General features: G+C 44.5%; 1 long non-coding RNA gene across 1 annotated transcript in view; it reads right to left on the reverse strand.

Moving 5' to 3' along the window:
• The window catches only part of LOC135810923 (uncharacterized), a 44,242-nt gene that overhangs the window by 18,915 nt on the left and 7,847 nt on the right, over positions 1–17,480 (reverse strand). Inside the window, exon 2 of the long non-coding RNA XR_010552462.1 lies at positions 14,538–14,650. This is a non-coding gene — a long non-coding RNA (uncharacterized LOC135810923). The remainder of the gene's footprint in view (positions 1–14,537; positions 14,651–17,480) is intronic.

Here is a 17,480-nt window from a genome sequence, read left to right on the forward strand (position 1 = left end):
GGGAGCTATCTATCAGCGTCTGTGCAAGCCTAATTTGTGTGTACAGAAAGATAGTATAATTGGGTTGAAATTGTTCAAGTAATGTGTCGTGTTTAGTGCGGCCAAGCTTGGCCGTTAATGTTCTAGGTGTATGTACAGGTGTATGTACTGCTGTTATGTGTTAACACGTTGTCTTTCCTTCCTTTCTCCTTTGTTCATTTCTCGCTTTGATTGTTAAAATTCACACTTGAAAATTTCACTGTTGTTGCTCTTAGTGTTATTTCTCTAACTTAGATTTTCTATAATAGTTCAATTTTTGTTTCATGCTTTATTTAGAGTGGGAAGTCCAAAACAGGCCCTAGCGTAATAACAATGGTCCCACTAGTGAGGGCATGCTGTATATCTGTGCATAAGGATCAGTGAGTGTAACAGCAACTAGTAGGGAAAGAAAAAGAGAGAAGAAAAACAACTCAAAACAGGAGTTGCGACTTGCATAGGAAGAAAATAACGGAAAGAGCAGTGCATACAGCATTTATAAAGAGGCTTATTTATCTAAACAATCGACGAGGAGACAATAGTCGTAAAATGGCAATAAATAAGATAAATTGTGCACTCATAACAACAGCAAAAATGAAGAAAGTCAAGTTCCATAACGTTTTCTTGTGACTGTCATCAGTGGAACGCCGTCACATAAAAATGTAATAACTAAAACACACACTTATATACATGTAGCTAATATGGTTTCAGGTAGAAATACAGCAGCTAACAAGTACAAAAAGCGAAGTTTGCACCTTTGCAATGTGTGAATATAGTGTATGTGAGAAAGGTAGTGGCAGATGAATGTGATACTGTGTGAATGAATGTAATGGTGCGTGTGTATTACTTGAAGAGTGTGAGTGATACAACGTTTTCTTTCTGTTTACATAGCACAGGGTCACGAGTACGAATATACACAGCTTCCAACACCTGCAATTGCTTGAAGAAACGTGCGCAATGAATAACACTAAACCAGGAATCGTCAAACACCTTACGACATTCTGGACTGGACACCAAATGCCTGCACACCGCAGACTTCCTCTTGTCAACATCAAACTCCTCCTCATCACTACTCTCATCCTCCACCTCCATTCCAATGCCGCCGTCCATCCCATCGCACTCGTATTCGTCGTCATCAGTCTCCATCTCCTCGCGACACCGCTTCCCTCTCCTTGATTCGTTCTGTGCCGTGCCTGTGCTTCCTCCTGCGTCTCCTTGCCTTGTGTTCTCCACTTGTCTCAGTCGTGCCTCTGCTAGTCTCTTGCTTCTCCTCGGTTCTGCTCTGTTTTCAAGTTGTTCCCCTTCCGCTCTTACCGTTGTAGCAACATGGTTTGTCGAGGAGCGACCGTCCGGCGGCCTCCCTTGCCGTGGTCCGGTTTCCGAGGGGGGGACCAGATTAGTCTGCTCGTTCTCCATGGAAGTAGTCGGTGTTTCTGTTTCCGGATTGTGAGCCGTGCTAGGTGTAGAAATAGGCAGCGGATGTTTTCGTGGTCTCCCACGCTTCGGCCTGCTTAACCTGGCAGCCTGGGACAACAATGATAATGGGACGTGCTGCTTGATGCGCTCGGACAAGTGTTGAAGCGTCCTGCCAACATACCGACTACCACATTGTCGGCATTCAAATTGATAAATGAGATGGCTCAAATGGTGGGTTGGCAGGACGTCCTTCAACACTGTGAACGAACGCACCGTTGTAAAGACAGTAACTACATTCACTGCATAGTATGTCTTTTGCACGATAGATTTCACTGCACGACTGACTTTTGTTGATTCAGAGCCTTTCCAAGGCAGGCATAAGAACACAGTGTTGAAGGACGTCCTGCCAACCCACCATTTGAGCCGTCTCATTTATCAATTTGAATGCCGACAATGTGGTAGTCGGTATGTTGGCAGGACGCTTCAACACTTGTCCGAGCGCATCAAGCAGCACGTCCCATTATCATTGTTGTCCCAGGCTGCCAGGTTATGCAGGCCGAAGCGTGGGAGACCACGAAAACATCCGCTGCCTATTTCTACACTTAGCACGGCTCACAATTCGGAAACAGAAACACCGACTACTTCCATGGAGAACGAGCAGACTAATCTGGTTCCCCCCTCGGAAACCGGACCACGGCAAGGGAGGCCACCGGACGGTCGCTCCTCGACAACCATGTTGCTACAACGGTAAGAGCGGAAGGGGAACAACTTGAAAACAGAGCAGAACCGAGGAGAAGCAAGAGACTAGCAGAGGCACGACTGAGACAAGTGGAGAACACAAGGCAAGGAGACGCAGGAGGAAGCGCAGGCACGGCACAGAACGAATCAAGGAGAGGGAAGCGGTGTCGCGAGGAGATGGAGACTGATGACGACGAATACGAGTGCGATGGGATGGACGGCGGCATTGGAATGGAGGTGGAGGATGAGAGTAGTGATGAGGAGGAGTTTGATGTTGACAAGAGAAAGTCTGCGGTGTGCAGGCATTTGGTGTCCAGTCCAGAATGTCGTAAGGTGTTTGACGATTCCTGGTTTAGTGTTATTCGTTGCGCACGTTTCTTCAAGCAATTGCAGGTGTTGGAAGCTGTGTATATTCGTACTCGTGACCCTGTGCTATGTAAACAGAAAGAAAACGTTGTATCACTCACACTCTTCAAGTAATACACACGCACCATTACATTCATTCACACAGTATCACATTCATCTGCCACTACCTTTCTCACATACACTATATTCACACATTGCAAAGGTGCAAACTTCGCTTTTTGTACTTGTTAGCTGCTGTATTTCTACCTGAAACCATATTAGCTACATGTATATAAGTGTGTGTTTTAGTTATTACATTTTTATGTGACGGCGTTCCACTGATGACAGTCACAAGAAAACGTTATGGAACTTGACTTTCTTCATTTTTGTTGTTGTTATGAGTGCACAATTTATCTTATTTATTGCCATTTTACGCTTATTTATCTGGTAAGCAAAAAGGCAAGAGCAATTGACTTAAAGCGATTGAGTTTACTTTCTTGCCTGACCGCAGCGGGGAGCTGGCTCCATAAAAATGGTCCCAGCATAGGTAACACGTTTGGCAAGATATGCAGTTGGGCTTGCTGGGAGTAAATTGCTGTGCCCACCACGAGTTTGAATGGAATTACTGCGGCTGAAAAGGTTAGCGAACAACATGCGGAAGTTAGAGGAGTCATGGAGACAAACAACTCCAGATAAAAACCAGAAGGTGCATGTTGGCGTATGTGGTCAATGTTTGGATGTTCAAACGTGTAAGAATATTGCTTGTGGGTGTCCTGGGAGGTACCCGACAGACTGTGCGTACAGCACGCTTCAAGAGCCCATTAAGCCGTCGACTTTGATACGTGTGAAAAATGGTAAGTAAGCAGAAGCGGCATACAAAAAATGTGATAAAATGAAAGAACGAAGATAGGCTATGCGACATTGAGAAGGCAGGAATGTAGCGTATCGTCTGAGCACGCCAACTTTTGACGCGACGCCCTGTGCGACCTCGTCGACCATGGTGTTCCAGCTCATGTCCGCATCAAAGTGGAGACCTAAATATTTCGCAGAGCGAACAGTTGGCAGAGGCAGTCCATTACATTGCACTTGCAAGTCAAATTTTTGAGGTCGTACTGGCGATATTGGCATGATCCGTGTCTTCGTTTCATTCAAGATGAGACCGCAGTTCCTAAGCCAATCGGCGAGGTGCTGGACAGCACTTGAGAGATTTTGGGACACCTCATCCGCGCTCATGCTGCTGGATCTAATAGAGATTTCGTCCGCAAATTGCAGGGTCGCAACTTTGTAAGGGGACAGCTCTTTCGCAATGTCACGGACGTACGAACAAACAACAGGGGCCCGAGAACTGACCCCTGTGGTACTCCGCAGAAGCTGGTGTATAGTGAGCTCTGTACCTGACCAACTTTGACATACTGTGTCCGATCTGAGAGGTAGTCTGCAGTTATGAATTGAAATCTTGCCATCAGTTACTGAAGGTTTAAGCCAGGTCCCTGCAATTCCAAAAGATATATGTATCTTGAGGAAATCAACTCCTTGACTTCAGTGACTTTAGTGCGCAAACTACCCATGGTCAGAAATGCAATTGCTGCTGACAGATCCATGGGTGACGATTCAGTCCATAGCCTGTCCATCCCTACGTACATTGATGTGTGCGTGTGTGTGGATTGTTATGATGACATTATATTTGTTTTAGAATTGCAGTCCGATCTCGATATCTAACTCACATTCGTTTGGGAGGTTGTGATGGCAAGATCACAGGAGACCAGAAAGAAAAAAACCATCGCGACTAGCGCCAGTGGCATCGAGATTCGTACAATTTTGATGAGAAAGTGGGAAACTTTTCGCTGCAGGGAATGCACTGCATGCAGTGAATGAACACACTCACTGCAGCGAAAAGCCAAGCGCAGCTCAAAGACCTGAACTGTAGCAGGGGAAATCGACATCCTGACCTGGAGAGCGTGACAGTCACGGCCAGGCCAGCCAGCTCAGTCGCCACGTTTGAACTGCAATGACCTGGCATTCTTTGCAAGCCTGCAAACTGATGGCGAGATGGTGGCAAAGAAGACAATGTCCGACCTGGCAGCGGCAGTACAAGAGTCGTGGTCAGCGTATCCAGCAGAGCGTATGACAGCTGTCTGGAGAGGGATGTGTGCCTGATTCAAAAATATTGTTGAACACACAGTACTGTAGCGACAGACGGGTCACGCTGCCATGATCCTCCAAGTGCCAAAGTAACAGCCACGACTGTTCCTTTCCCATCGCTGCCATGCGCCAAGCGGAGAAAGCAAGAGATACTCTATGCCAGCAGCTATACACACAAGCGAATGTCAGCTCAAGTGGCATCAGCTCGAGTGATACAGAGCCAGAGTCGGATAAACTAAAGCGTGAGTGCAAGAACGCGCTCCGTCGCTGTTTTCTTTTGTACATTTTTGTTACCTTGCTTCCTTTCTTCGACTTGCTTCATCAGATTCCATCACTGAATTTATTTCTTGTGGCGGACAGGAATCCTGTATCATGCTTCTTCACTATACGTGTTGGACTCAGTAGAGCGTCCAGCCCCTATATGATGTCCAACCCCTATATAGAGTCCATTGGTCCAAAATCCACTGTACAGAGTCCAAACTTGGAATCAACTGTGAGCTCAAAGTTTAGATGGACATCACTCCCTGTATAGAATCCAGCCAATTGGCTTCACCCCTATATAGAGTCCATTGGTTCAAAATCAACCGTACGGAGTCCAAACTTTGAAATCAACTATAAAGATTAAAGAGTCTTATGTGGACAACACTCCCTGTATAAAGTCCAGCCAATTAGGCATCCCCTATCGAGTTCGAAATTAGACATAGGATCTGCTGTAAGCAGTGAATATAACCAGAAAACGGCCTCTCCCTTTAATCCTTTACATCATTCACTTCTCAATGTAAACATATGTATTGAGGCGCCACTGCAGCCACTTCATTACATAAAGAGCCTACAAACACCATCCTCAAATCAAGTGGTCTCTTCGCAGACGCTGCAAATTACAATATCTCAATCATGTAGTGTTGCCAAATGATTGTGCACGCACACACACACACATGCACACACCCACACAACGCCAAGAAAATGCCTAGAAAAAAACAAGAATCGAAAGAGAATAATGGTGAGTCCAGGTTGAATTTTGTTTTCAAATTATTGCGCGCACACACACACACACACACACACACACACACCTTTGACCTTGACCTTTGACGCCCATCGCCGGAGGCGATGATAGCAATGCTACGGCAGAAGCCATAGCAACTTGTGCTGGGATTGCACCATTCAACAGCTTGCAAGGCTGAAGAATTGACCGTCACTATTCAGCCTGGTCTACACCATACAGCTATTTGAAGTGACTTTTTCTGGCCAGTGAATCCCTATTTTTGGTCCTTTTCTTTTTTCTTTTTTTTTTTCTTTTTTTCCCACACACACACACACACACACACACACACACACACACACACACACACACACACACACACACAAACTTGTACAACGTCAAGAAAACACCAAAAAAAAGAGTAGAGACACAATACACACGCAACTCCAACAGCCATGCAAACGTCCACCCATTTAAAAGTAAAGTCAAGAGGGATAACAAATAATTATACGAAACGAATGCATACCTGGGCGGATGCACGCACGTTTACATACATGTAGTAGTGTAAGAGAGTAACATAGTGCAGTAGTCGGCATAATACTAGCACATACTGAGAGTGCAATAGCAAGCTTCACCATTGCTCATGGCCATGCAAATGTTCAGCAGCACTCAGTTCCGCAAGCTTCTGAAAATCAGCACACCTGCAACAAATAGATAGCACAAGGATACGCTTATTACCGTAATGATGCATGGGAGCACACAACTACCAAGTTCTCAACGAATGTGGGGCTCAATGAAAATCAATCCACTCAAAGACCTGTGAACAGGTGACGGTGGGGACAATAATCTATTAGTAATACGAGGAATAAGATCGTTTGTGCACACTCAAGACGCACAGACACACCACCATACCTGTAGTGTACACAGTGTTTCACTTCACTGCAACTAAATTGAAAGGAGATGATTTGAACAATCTGTACAGCGTTGCCGTCAGTCAGTCTTTCCCAAGATGGAAATGCAATGGTTTGTTGTCACGAGGCAGTTTCACTGACACAATGTCATGTTCGTGACATCAAAACGGTTACTTCAGGGAGAAGCTTTTTCTTGTCATTGGCATACAAGCAATCCTCCTACTACTACTAGTACACTGGCACTGCGTTTGTGGATCCCATTGTATTTGACATCATACTAGAGGAAGAGTGTCGTGGAGTTTCACATAATTATCACAGGGATAAAAATACATTTCTCATGAAATAATTATAATAATTGATGATAGCTAGACGATCGTATACGATTGATGCAAAGTCCTTGCAGTCCTTGAGGACTATTACGAAGTGGTTGATTACTTTTAGGGCATTCATTCAAGCAACATCAAACAAACGCGATACGCTCCTTGAAAAAGGAAAAAAATTCAAGCATAACGACAGAACCGTGAGCAGACCAATCGAAACGAGTAAAAGCTTCCTTACCTCAGTCATCGTCCTGCCATGTAGTTGGACAGCCTTTTGACACGGTGGTACAGGCAGCTCTTGTCCAGTCAAACAGGGGTACCCTTGTTGCGTCGAACGAAAGAGAGTGTCAGTGTATCTGACTCGTCAGATTGGAACTGTGCTGAACTTTTCTCTTTCTCCGCTTTCTGCTTTCATCCCTCGCTCTGATGAAACCGTTCAAACGTCTTACTGGCAGCAATGGCCAGCCAAACAGGGGATCCTTGTGGCGTCGAACGAAAGAGAGTGTCATTGTACCTGACTCGTCAGATTTGAACTGTGCTGAACTTTTCTCGTTCTGCAATTTCTGCTGTCATCCCGCGCACTGATGAAACGTCTTCAGAGAACCACAAGACGCTTTCCAGATTTGATTTTGAACGTCTCCTTATCCTCCTTGGTTACCTCGTGACAGATTACTGTCAGCAACTTCACAGCAGAACTGGCAGCCATGGCTGAAGTGAAGAAAGGAATGCGCTGCCACCAGGCAAGCAAAACTGAAAATGAATTGTTCTTTTTCGGGCACAACACACAGGACAGCGTGACTGGATAAAACTGGACTCCTGGACTGTGAATAGGGGACTGGTAGAAAAAGTGTACTCCTTATAGGGGATTGCGCGGCAGGTTGAAGCTGATCAAAACTGAGTGGACTCCTGGACTCTGTATAGTGGATTTTGGACCAATGGACTCTATATAGGGTGCTGGACATCATATAGTGCATGGACTCTATACTGAGTCCTACATACGTATTGGAAATTTTACAGAGCAGTAAAAAACTCCTGTTCTTAGTTGCGCTAGATAAGCGACAATTGCGATGAAACGGACCAAGTACTAATGAAAAACATTCATGAAAAACACATGAAAAACATTCATCATTTTCATAGGTGTTGTTTCTTCTCACTCCATTTCTCTTTATTAGTATCTTTCTGGATTGTTTTTCATTAGTACAACGTAGCTTCCTGAGGAGTGTTGTGCGAAAACTAGTTCGAAGTACGATTTTTTGTTCATCATTTTCTCCATATCACATTTTTTCTTTCTTCCACGTTCTTCACTGCCTTCGTATCCACTCGTTTTTTGAATACAATAAAAGCCTTTGTGAAATGTCGGATCAGCTCGTTCTGTTGATCGCAATTCCAAAACTATTGTCGCCTCGACGCCTATTTACATATTTCAGATTGAGGTACACACAAAATCAGATAGATTTGCTGAATGCTGTGCTGAGGAAACGTTTCTACTGCCGTAATGTCGCGTATAACGTTTCGTTTCTGACACGGTGTCTGAACACTGGTGTCTGTCCCTGTGGTGTTCAGAAACGCGTTCAGAAGACCAAGGCCTATCATTCCTTATCAATAGAGAGAGTATGTCTCAAAGATGATATTGCCAGGTCGCGTGACTCTTTGTCCAATGCCCGCGTCCAGTTTAAGTACTTATATGACCGTGCGCGTTCGTTTTTGTCTGCCCATGACTTCCTACGCTTCTCGCTGCTCTTATCCGAAAACGATGATATACAACGGATAAGACTGATCGCTAAGTATGACAAGACCTTCACCTGGCTTCGAAAGAAAATATATGGCCAGGTTACCTTCAATCCAAACAGCATCATCAACATGTCAGCCTTGGAATTGACTGATGTACAAAAAGAACTCCTTTCCCGCGGAACAGACTTCGGAATTCCGCCTTCTTGTAACAACAAAGAAATCGTCATGACAGAATTTGAACTGTTTTACAGGAAACTATTATGCTTTTCGCCGATTTCCGAGGCTCAACTGTCGGTGTGCGCAGCTAAACTTAGAGCAGAGGCTGAAGAGCATTCCGAACAATTACCGGACCGAAGTTCTTTCTCATTATCTCGGGAGCATCTCAAAGCCCGTAAAGAATTGCGAGCGAATAAGGACATCATCATAACCAGACCTGACAAAGGTCGTGCTACAGTCATTATGAACAAAGCTGACTATGTTGACAAAATGATTGTCATCCTTGCTGATACATCTAAATTCCAAGCAATTGGCCCAGTAGGACAGTTTGACAGAACCTTGAAAGTAGAGGCAGAGTTAATCAATTACCTAGAGAAACTAAAAGCCGACAAGAGTATCTCTACACATGAATTTGACTTGATGAAGCCGGTCGGATCACTATGTCCCCGCCTTTATGGTTTACCAAAAAAACATAAGCCTACATGTCCTGTCCGGCCAACCGTCTCCATGATAGCTTCCCCACAGTATTCAATCTCTAAGTGGTTGTGTAGGTTGTTGAAAGTTGTTGAGGAGCGCTACTGCCGACACACTCTCAAAGATAGTTTCGATTTCGTAGAGAAGCTAGGGGCCCGACCTGTTCCAACTCACTCACATATGTGTTTGTTCGATGTAGTGAGTTTGTTCACAAACGTACCGCTGGAGGAGACAATTGATATTTGCGCGGATGTGTTGTACCGTGTTGACGAAGTTGACACTCCGTGGCTACCTGAATGTGCTTTTCGACGTTTGATGTTGTTAGCCACAACTGGCGTCGAGTTTTCGTTCAATGACGTGATGTATAAGCAGATAGATGGAGTAGCCATGGGCTCTCCGTTGGGTCCCGTGTTAGCTAATGTCTTTGTCAGTTACTGTGAGTGCAAGATTGATGCGTCTCTATGGCCGAGTCTTTATTTCCGTTTCTTTGATGACTCTTTCACATACTTTGATTCCATAGAAGACAGCGAAGTCTTTCTTAGTGCTCTCAACAGCCTTCACCCTTCCCTCCGCTTCACATGTGAGCACGAGCAGTCCAGCAAGTTATCCTTCCTCGACGTACTTGTTGAGAAAACCGAATTTGGTAGCGTAACATCGGTGTATCGTAAACCGACATTCACCGGACAATACATTTCCTATGACTCGTACTGTTCGTCTAATTATAAAGTCAACTTAGTAAAGAATCTCGTGGATCGCGCCAAACGGATCTGTTCACCTTGTAAACTCAGTGGTGAGCTCGAATTTCTCCGTTCAGTTTTCACCAAAAACGGATACCCAGGCGACATGTTGGCAAAACTGTTGTCTACAGCCCCCACGCCGAAACATGAATTGATAGGGCCTGCTCGTTGTCCTGTCTTTTTGTGCTTACCATGGAAGGGCAAGACGTCTGACAATGTGAGTCGTGAAGTTCGTGTGATCATCAAACAAACCTACTATGCGGTACACTTCATACCCGTCCAGACAACGATGCGTTCGTTCACGGTGTTGAAGGACGTCCTACCAACCCATCATTTAAGTCATGTAATCTACAACTTTGAACGCCGGAATTGTGCTAGCCGGTATGTTGGTAGGACTGTTCAGCACCTGAGCCAACGCATCAAGCAACACACTCATTTACACATTATCCCACGTAGCGCACAACTGGAGCGTCCCACACGGGGAAGACCCCGTAAACAACCACTACCTCCGCCAACACAGGACCTAGCGTCCCACTCGGCAAGTCCACCATTGGCTCCCGTGGCCATGACCAAGTCACTCCCTCCACCAGCGGAGGTGGGTGTGGCTTTGGCGACACCACGTGTGTTGCATGCAGACACGTTTGCGTCATCATCGCTTGCTGCATCACCGGCAGAGACGACAACAATACCTACCTCAATATCAACGAGACCCAGAAGAACAACTGCGAATTACACCATGACCTATTTCAGTACGGAAGTACAGAGCCAACGGAATGCACAATAGGAGCGTGAGACAAGGGATGGGAGGAGACGGGACCTGATTGCTCCAAGGCAGGACGTCGTTGAGGAGGATTCGGCCATCGAGTCCAGTGAGTCCGGTGAGTATGAGAGCGAGAATGATTGTGTGAGTAAGAGTGGGTGCGAGCGTGTGTTTTCTAGTAGGAAGTCATCAGTGTATAAGCATCTTGTATCTCGTCCTGATTGTTGCAAGGTGTATTCTGATTCTTCTTTTTCTGTTTTGTGCCGTGCTCGTCATGGTTATAAGTTGCAGTTGAGTGTGTTAGAAGCTGTTTGTCAACGTATTCATAAGCCTAATCTGTGTGTCCAGAAGGACAGCATTATTCGTTTGAAATGGTTCTAGTAGCAGCTTGTTCTGTCTGTTTGGCCCTAGTTGGCCATGGTGTCATATCTTGTGTCACAGTATACTAGTAGTCTTTACAAGTTCGTTAAGTGCTTTCGCAGTTTTTCCTGTTATTACCTTAGTGCTAGGATTATCATTTTCATAGGTGTTGTTTCTTCTCACTCCATTTCTCCTTATCATGGCCAGCAATCGAGGACATCTGAGAGTTGTAATTTTTGTACTCCTCCGAGGTGTGATTTTTGGCGTGCTGGGCCGAGCACAAGGAAGCCATCTGCAAAAAAACTGCAGAAAATGGTTGTTGTTTGATCCTTTGGTGTAATCTTTGTTTCTAGTCGAAGCTAGTTGCTGTTTGGAGCAGAAACGCTGAAATTGACTATTTTCTGCATGTACTCATACATGTACTCATGTACTCAGTCATGCAGTCTCACTCGTATTTTAGCTCTTTTTCTGGAATGGATGCTGCTCTGCGCCCCTTGGTGAACCTTTCCTGCGCTCGTGGAGCAGCTGAAAAGGACCACTGGTATGTCTGGTTCCTGGTTTGAAAGTGGAGACTCGACTTTTGTGCCTTGAAAAAGGAGTAGAGAGCGATAAAGGTATGTCTGTGGCTTATTTTTGAGTGCTCCTCGTACATTTTTGATCGTGATAGAAATTTTTAGACCAAAGTCAGACCAAAGTCAGCGCGATGATGGCCGTACAGTTTTCTTGTGGATTTTTTAGTTGTTTCATCTCGTATCTATGTCAGTATCGTGATGGTGAAGTGGAGAGGGTGATTTTCTTCCTCTAGGCTTCGTTCGGCCGACTTTGCTTCGTCCTCGTTGAAAATTGATCCGGAAAAAAAGGTCGATTCGAAAAATTATGTTGATTTTCAAAGTACGTGGTGACATGCGATTGCTGGCTATGTAGTATCTTTCTAGATTGTTTTTCATTAGTACAACGTAGCTTCCTGAGGAGTGTTGTGCGAAAACTAGTTCGAAGTACGATTTTTTGTTCATCATTTTCTCCATGTCACATTTTTTCTTTCTTCCATGTTCTTCACTGCCTTCGTATCCACTCGTTTTTTGAATACAATAAAGCCTTTGTGAAATGTCGGTTCAGCTCGTTCTGTTGATCGCAATTCCAAAACTATTGTCGCCTCGACGCCTAATTACATTATATTTGGGTAACAAATTATAGACCAAACACAAGTGTAGCGTCTTTCGAAGATCTCCATATAAAAAAATATATATTCGACTATGTTGCCCCAGCATATGATTAGTTGTAGTTAAAAGGGTTGGCTGATGCTCGTGACTAAAATGAAGCTGGGAGTTGAAACCCAGCTTCTCCTCTTTCTCTTGTTTGTTTTATGTAGATATTTAGTTGACCATGTGTGTGTGTGTGTGTGTGAGTGAGAGAGAGAGTGTGTGAGAGTGAGTCCATGGATTACAAATGGTACTGCAAGACATGTTATTATAACAAGTCGCAAATTTAACGATTGTCCAAAATTCATAGGTTAACGAGAACATAATTATGTAAACGATATTGCAGTCTTCAGGCGTATCCGCACATATAACATAATGTGGCCGTACAGCCTCAACAGAACATAATAATAAGGCCCAATATCTGAGAAAATCGACCTTCCGGGCTGTTTTGGTGAAATTGATTTTTTTATTGCAAAATTAATTGATTTCTAGCCTTTGTAGAGTATTGTGACTTCGTTTCACGGCCATCAGACCAATATTGACCATGTAGAAATGCATTTTACGGTCAGGAATCATGTTAATGAATTGTTCTTTTTTACAATTTTGAAAGATCAGTGTGTTTGGAGCCACCAAAAATTGTTTCCATGTGATATCAATAGCCAACTAATAGTATAGTTATTTGACTGTTCAGGTACTTCATTTCCAGCATTCCGTGACTTTACTGAGGTTGTGTAGTGGCAACAGCAGCAATAGCAGCATCAGAAGGAGAGGTGATTTATCTGTTCTCCTGGTGATGGACATGCTTGACAGGATAGTCTGCAACAGATTTTGATGGAACACCATGATACATGTAAACACATTGAACGAAAGATTTGTTTGAGAAAAAATGCACAGGCAGACAAAGAAGAAACAGTTCGAAGCTAGAATCAATGTCCGTGTTTCTTAGAATCAATCATGGAGAAAGCTAACTAAGAGTAACTACCTCTGTCACGCAAGACCGGACCTAAACACCTACGAAGTAAGAATTGATGTGTTACGAGAAATACGTGTAGTGAAATAAATTGGTGTGCATTGCATCGTGACACAACTTGCCAAGCTGCATGTACGTGATTGTAAATGTACAAACAACATGCAATGTCGTACAAAAGTGCACAATCGTAACTCGTGAATTCCGTGTTGTTGACTCAAGGCAAGCAGTACCTCGTGTACACGCTGACAACGACGAACGAATTGATTAGACTCTGATAATAAATACTAATAATATGAAAGAACAACAAAACGTAAATGTCACCTACGATTACACAACAGCATTCACATACTTATTGTGAAGGAGTCAAACAGAGCAAATGCGTCCAGATTCGCCTTGTTGCACTTTGTGGAGACTGACCATTTCCAAACATCAGTAACACAGCCTGACAAGCGTTTCACACCACCAACTCAAAACTAACAGAATGTTACTCGAGATTGCCCAGCCTCATGTGCTCCGTGATGGTCTGATTCGCCATTATTAGCTCGAGTATCGAGCTTGCCATCCAAAACATTTTAGGATCATCGTCGCAAAGAAAACTCACATCATTTCGTGCTGTTTTAGCAGGTCTGGCGTGACACTCAGGAAACAGTTCTGCCACTCGCGCAAGGGCGCCCAGCGACCTTGCAAGCGGCGTACCCACAGGAATCCACCTGGTTGTCCTTGCCTGGAGCTGTAGCAGCTATTGCTGAGGCAGACTGTGGTTGGCCTTGATCATACTCATCCAGGCCAAGTCCTCATCATCCTCGCCCCCGACAGGTAAGTACGCCGTGTCACTTGCGATCAATTCGCCTGACATGCGCTCTCAGAACTAGAAGCACTGTCGCCGCTTGACAGGATATCCACAAAGAACGATGCATCACCGTCCATGGGATCGCGGCTGCTGTGCTCCGTGAGCCCAATATCCAACTGACACAAGAATCGCCTTCAATTTTCTTCCGCCATTGTCGTCTCTGCACTTTGCTTTAACGGAATCGATTTTTTGCGAACAAATTTGTTTTTAGCGTTTTCTCAAAAAGAACGCGTAGCCCCGAAGGTCGAAAGTCTCAGATATCGGGCCATATAACGAAGAAATGTCACCCGTCACAACGTTAGATTTGCTTCCTCGTTATATTAGCATGTCTTACAGTATTCCAAGATTATATCAGATGATAACGGCATACTTACTTCTAACGTAATTGGATATTCTGCTGGCCATTATAATCACATCAGCACGAGCTTTTAGAGCAAACAATCCACATAGTCGATGATCCAGAGTTAGGTTGTTTCCTTGAATTTCCCTGAGAACAACATCAGAATTGACATTGCTTGTGAGATATGGGTTTGTATGCATTGAAGTGTGATGAAGTTGAGATTTCAAAATTGTTTGCTTCAAAAAGCGATGATGTGGAGATATTTTCTCAGTGACTTTGACAACATTCCCGTCCTGTGATTTCACTAACGCCAAAATCAAATTAGGGGGAAACGAGTGACAAAATCAAATTAGGGGAAACGAGTGCCAAAATCAAGTTAGGGGAAACGAGTGCCAAAATCAAGTTAGGGGAAACGAGTGCCAAAATCAAGTTAGGGGGAAACGAGTGCCAAAATAAAGTTAGAGGGGGAACGAGTGCCAACATCAAGTTGCCAACATCAAGTTAGGGTGGAAACGATTGCCCAAATCAAGTTAGGGGAAACGAGTGCCAAAATCAAGTTAGGGGGGAAACGAGTGCCAAAATCAAGTTAGGGGGGAAACGAGTGCCAAAATCAAGAGGAAACGAGTGCCAAAATCATGTTAGGGGGAAACGAGTGCCAAAATCAAGTTAGGGTTGAAACGAGTGCCAAAATCAAGTTAGGGGGAAACGAGTGCCAAAATAAAGTTAGAGGGGGAACGAGTGCCAACATCAAGTTGCCAAAATCAAGTTAGGGTGGAAACGATTGCCAAAATCAAGTTAGGGGAAACGAGTGCCAAAATCAAGTTAAGGGGGAAACGAGTGACAAAATCAAGTTTAGGGGGAAACGAGTGCCAAAATCAAGTTAGGGCGGGAAACGAGTGCCACAATCAAGTTAGGGGGGAACGAGTGCCAAAATCAAGTAAGGGGGGAAACGAGTGCCAAAATCAAGTAAGGGGGAACGAGTGCCAAAATCAAGTTAGGGGGAAACGAGTGCCACAATCAAGTAAGGGGAAAACGAGTGCCAAAATCAAGTTAGAGGGAAAACGAGTGCCAAAATCAAGTTAGAGGGAAACGAGTGCCAAAATGAAGTTAGGGGGGAAACGAGTGCCAAAATCAAGAAAAAACGAGCGAGTATTCGAACGAGCCCGGGTATTTCACTGCCAACATAAACAATTCACTGAACACATTCTTGAAACACTGAACGTAGTACACCCGATACATGAAGTGCGTCCTGCAGCCTAGTGCAGGGTAGTCCCATATACATGTATCTGTTTCTGGTAAGTAAGGACAAGCCACAACTTTAACGTGAATAATATCGAAAGACTGCATTGGTTTCACGACTAATCTTGCTAGGGGTATAGATGAAGGCTACCGGAGAGGACGCATTCGTCAACAACAACACTAACTCACGGAAGTACTTCTCACGACAATCAAAAAAGCACTCCCTTTCCATCGTCATCTTAACACTGGGCATGATTGCCCGTTTGACTTGCGATGTAAAATAAAAGCAATACAAATACAAAATACTGGACTTTCACAAGATTCAGATCTGGAGGTGCTAGGCCGCAGTAGGCGCACTTGCCCGGGCTTTAAGTCCTGGTCCGGGTAACAGAAGTACGTGATGTATATGCAGAAAGTAGTGCGTAGTATGCTTATTTATTTTTATTTTATTTATTTATTACAGCATCTCATAGCACAGTGAGAACACCGGCCAATACAAAGAGAGAGGGTGTTAGCCAATCACGGCAATGCAGGGAGAAGGGGAGGAGAAGAAAAAGGAACCGGCATGGATCAGCAGTGATTGCAACCAAATCAGAAACACAAAATCAAAACCAAGGCGCGACAAGGCTCTTAAAAAGGCGGAGGGAAGAAGGTCCTTAGCTTCTTGGGGAAGTGCCAGCCACGCAGAGTACGCAATAAAAAAGGGAGAGTGAAGTAGAAAGGAGGACTTAGGTTTCGGAAGGAAAAGGGAGTTTCTCGTGCTACGGGAAGAGAACCAGTTGAAACAGTGGAGGTGAGGTTGATACAGATTGAGTTTGAGAGAATGGATAAGGGTGACAAGATGTGAATTACGTCTCTTAGACAAAGGGCATAAAGGGTGGAAGATGGAAGCATGCGGGGTTTTCGGAGGAGGATTTTGAGAACTTTTTTGTGTTGAATCTCGAGCTTGGCAGCACGGGTTGTGGAAATTCCAGCCCAAGCAGTATCTGCATAATCAAAAATGGGGCGTAAGTAAGCTGAGTAAAAGAGGAGTTTACAAGAGATTGGGAGATGGTAACAGTGAGAAGAGAGAATTCCTAAAGATGAACTTGATCGTTTACATATGTAATCGATGTGGGGTTCCCATGAAAGATTAGAGTCAATGAAAATGCCAAGATGCTTATGGCTGGAGACTATGTCTATAGGCTGGGGGAAAGTGGGATGGAGGAGGGGCGGAACATTGGGCTGAGAAGGAAAGAGCCTGATTTTAGTTTTAGACAGATTGGGCGATAACCGCCAAGACGACACCCAGGAAATTACTCTTTGTGTAATAGTTTCACCTTGACACTTCTTGCTTGTCTTATGGTAACACCTTGTGTTCCTACTATTCTCACTCCTGCGGTTCTCGCCTTTCTTTTGCTTTATAACCTCTGGTTTGAACATCATTCGGGGAATTCTCCAATCAATCAAGTCTATACTGTTACACTGGTAGCTTGAGGATGGTTGAGATCATCGTTTGCCCTTTGACGTGCCTTGTGCTCCTGGCCGCTACTGCTCTGCTATACGCCGCTTTCCGTGAGATCCGCCGCGCTCGGGACAACGTGGCTGCTACAGTTGGACGATATCAATTACCTGCTACATCAAGCTCAAGTCCTCCAGATCTAGCCCCGTGTCGATCGCGTTCTCTCTCCCAGACAAGCCCCAGCGTCAAACGCGTTACCAGAGAACCGAATGTTTTCCATGGCAACCCTTCCGAGTT

This window comes from Sycon ciliatum, chromosome 2, assembly GCF_964019385.1.
Source record: "Sycon ciliatum chromosome 2, ocSycCili1.1, whole genome shotgun sequence".
Lineage (NCBI taxonomy): Eukaryota > Metazoa > Porifera > Calcarea > Leucosolenida > Sycettidae > Sycon > Sycon ciliatum.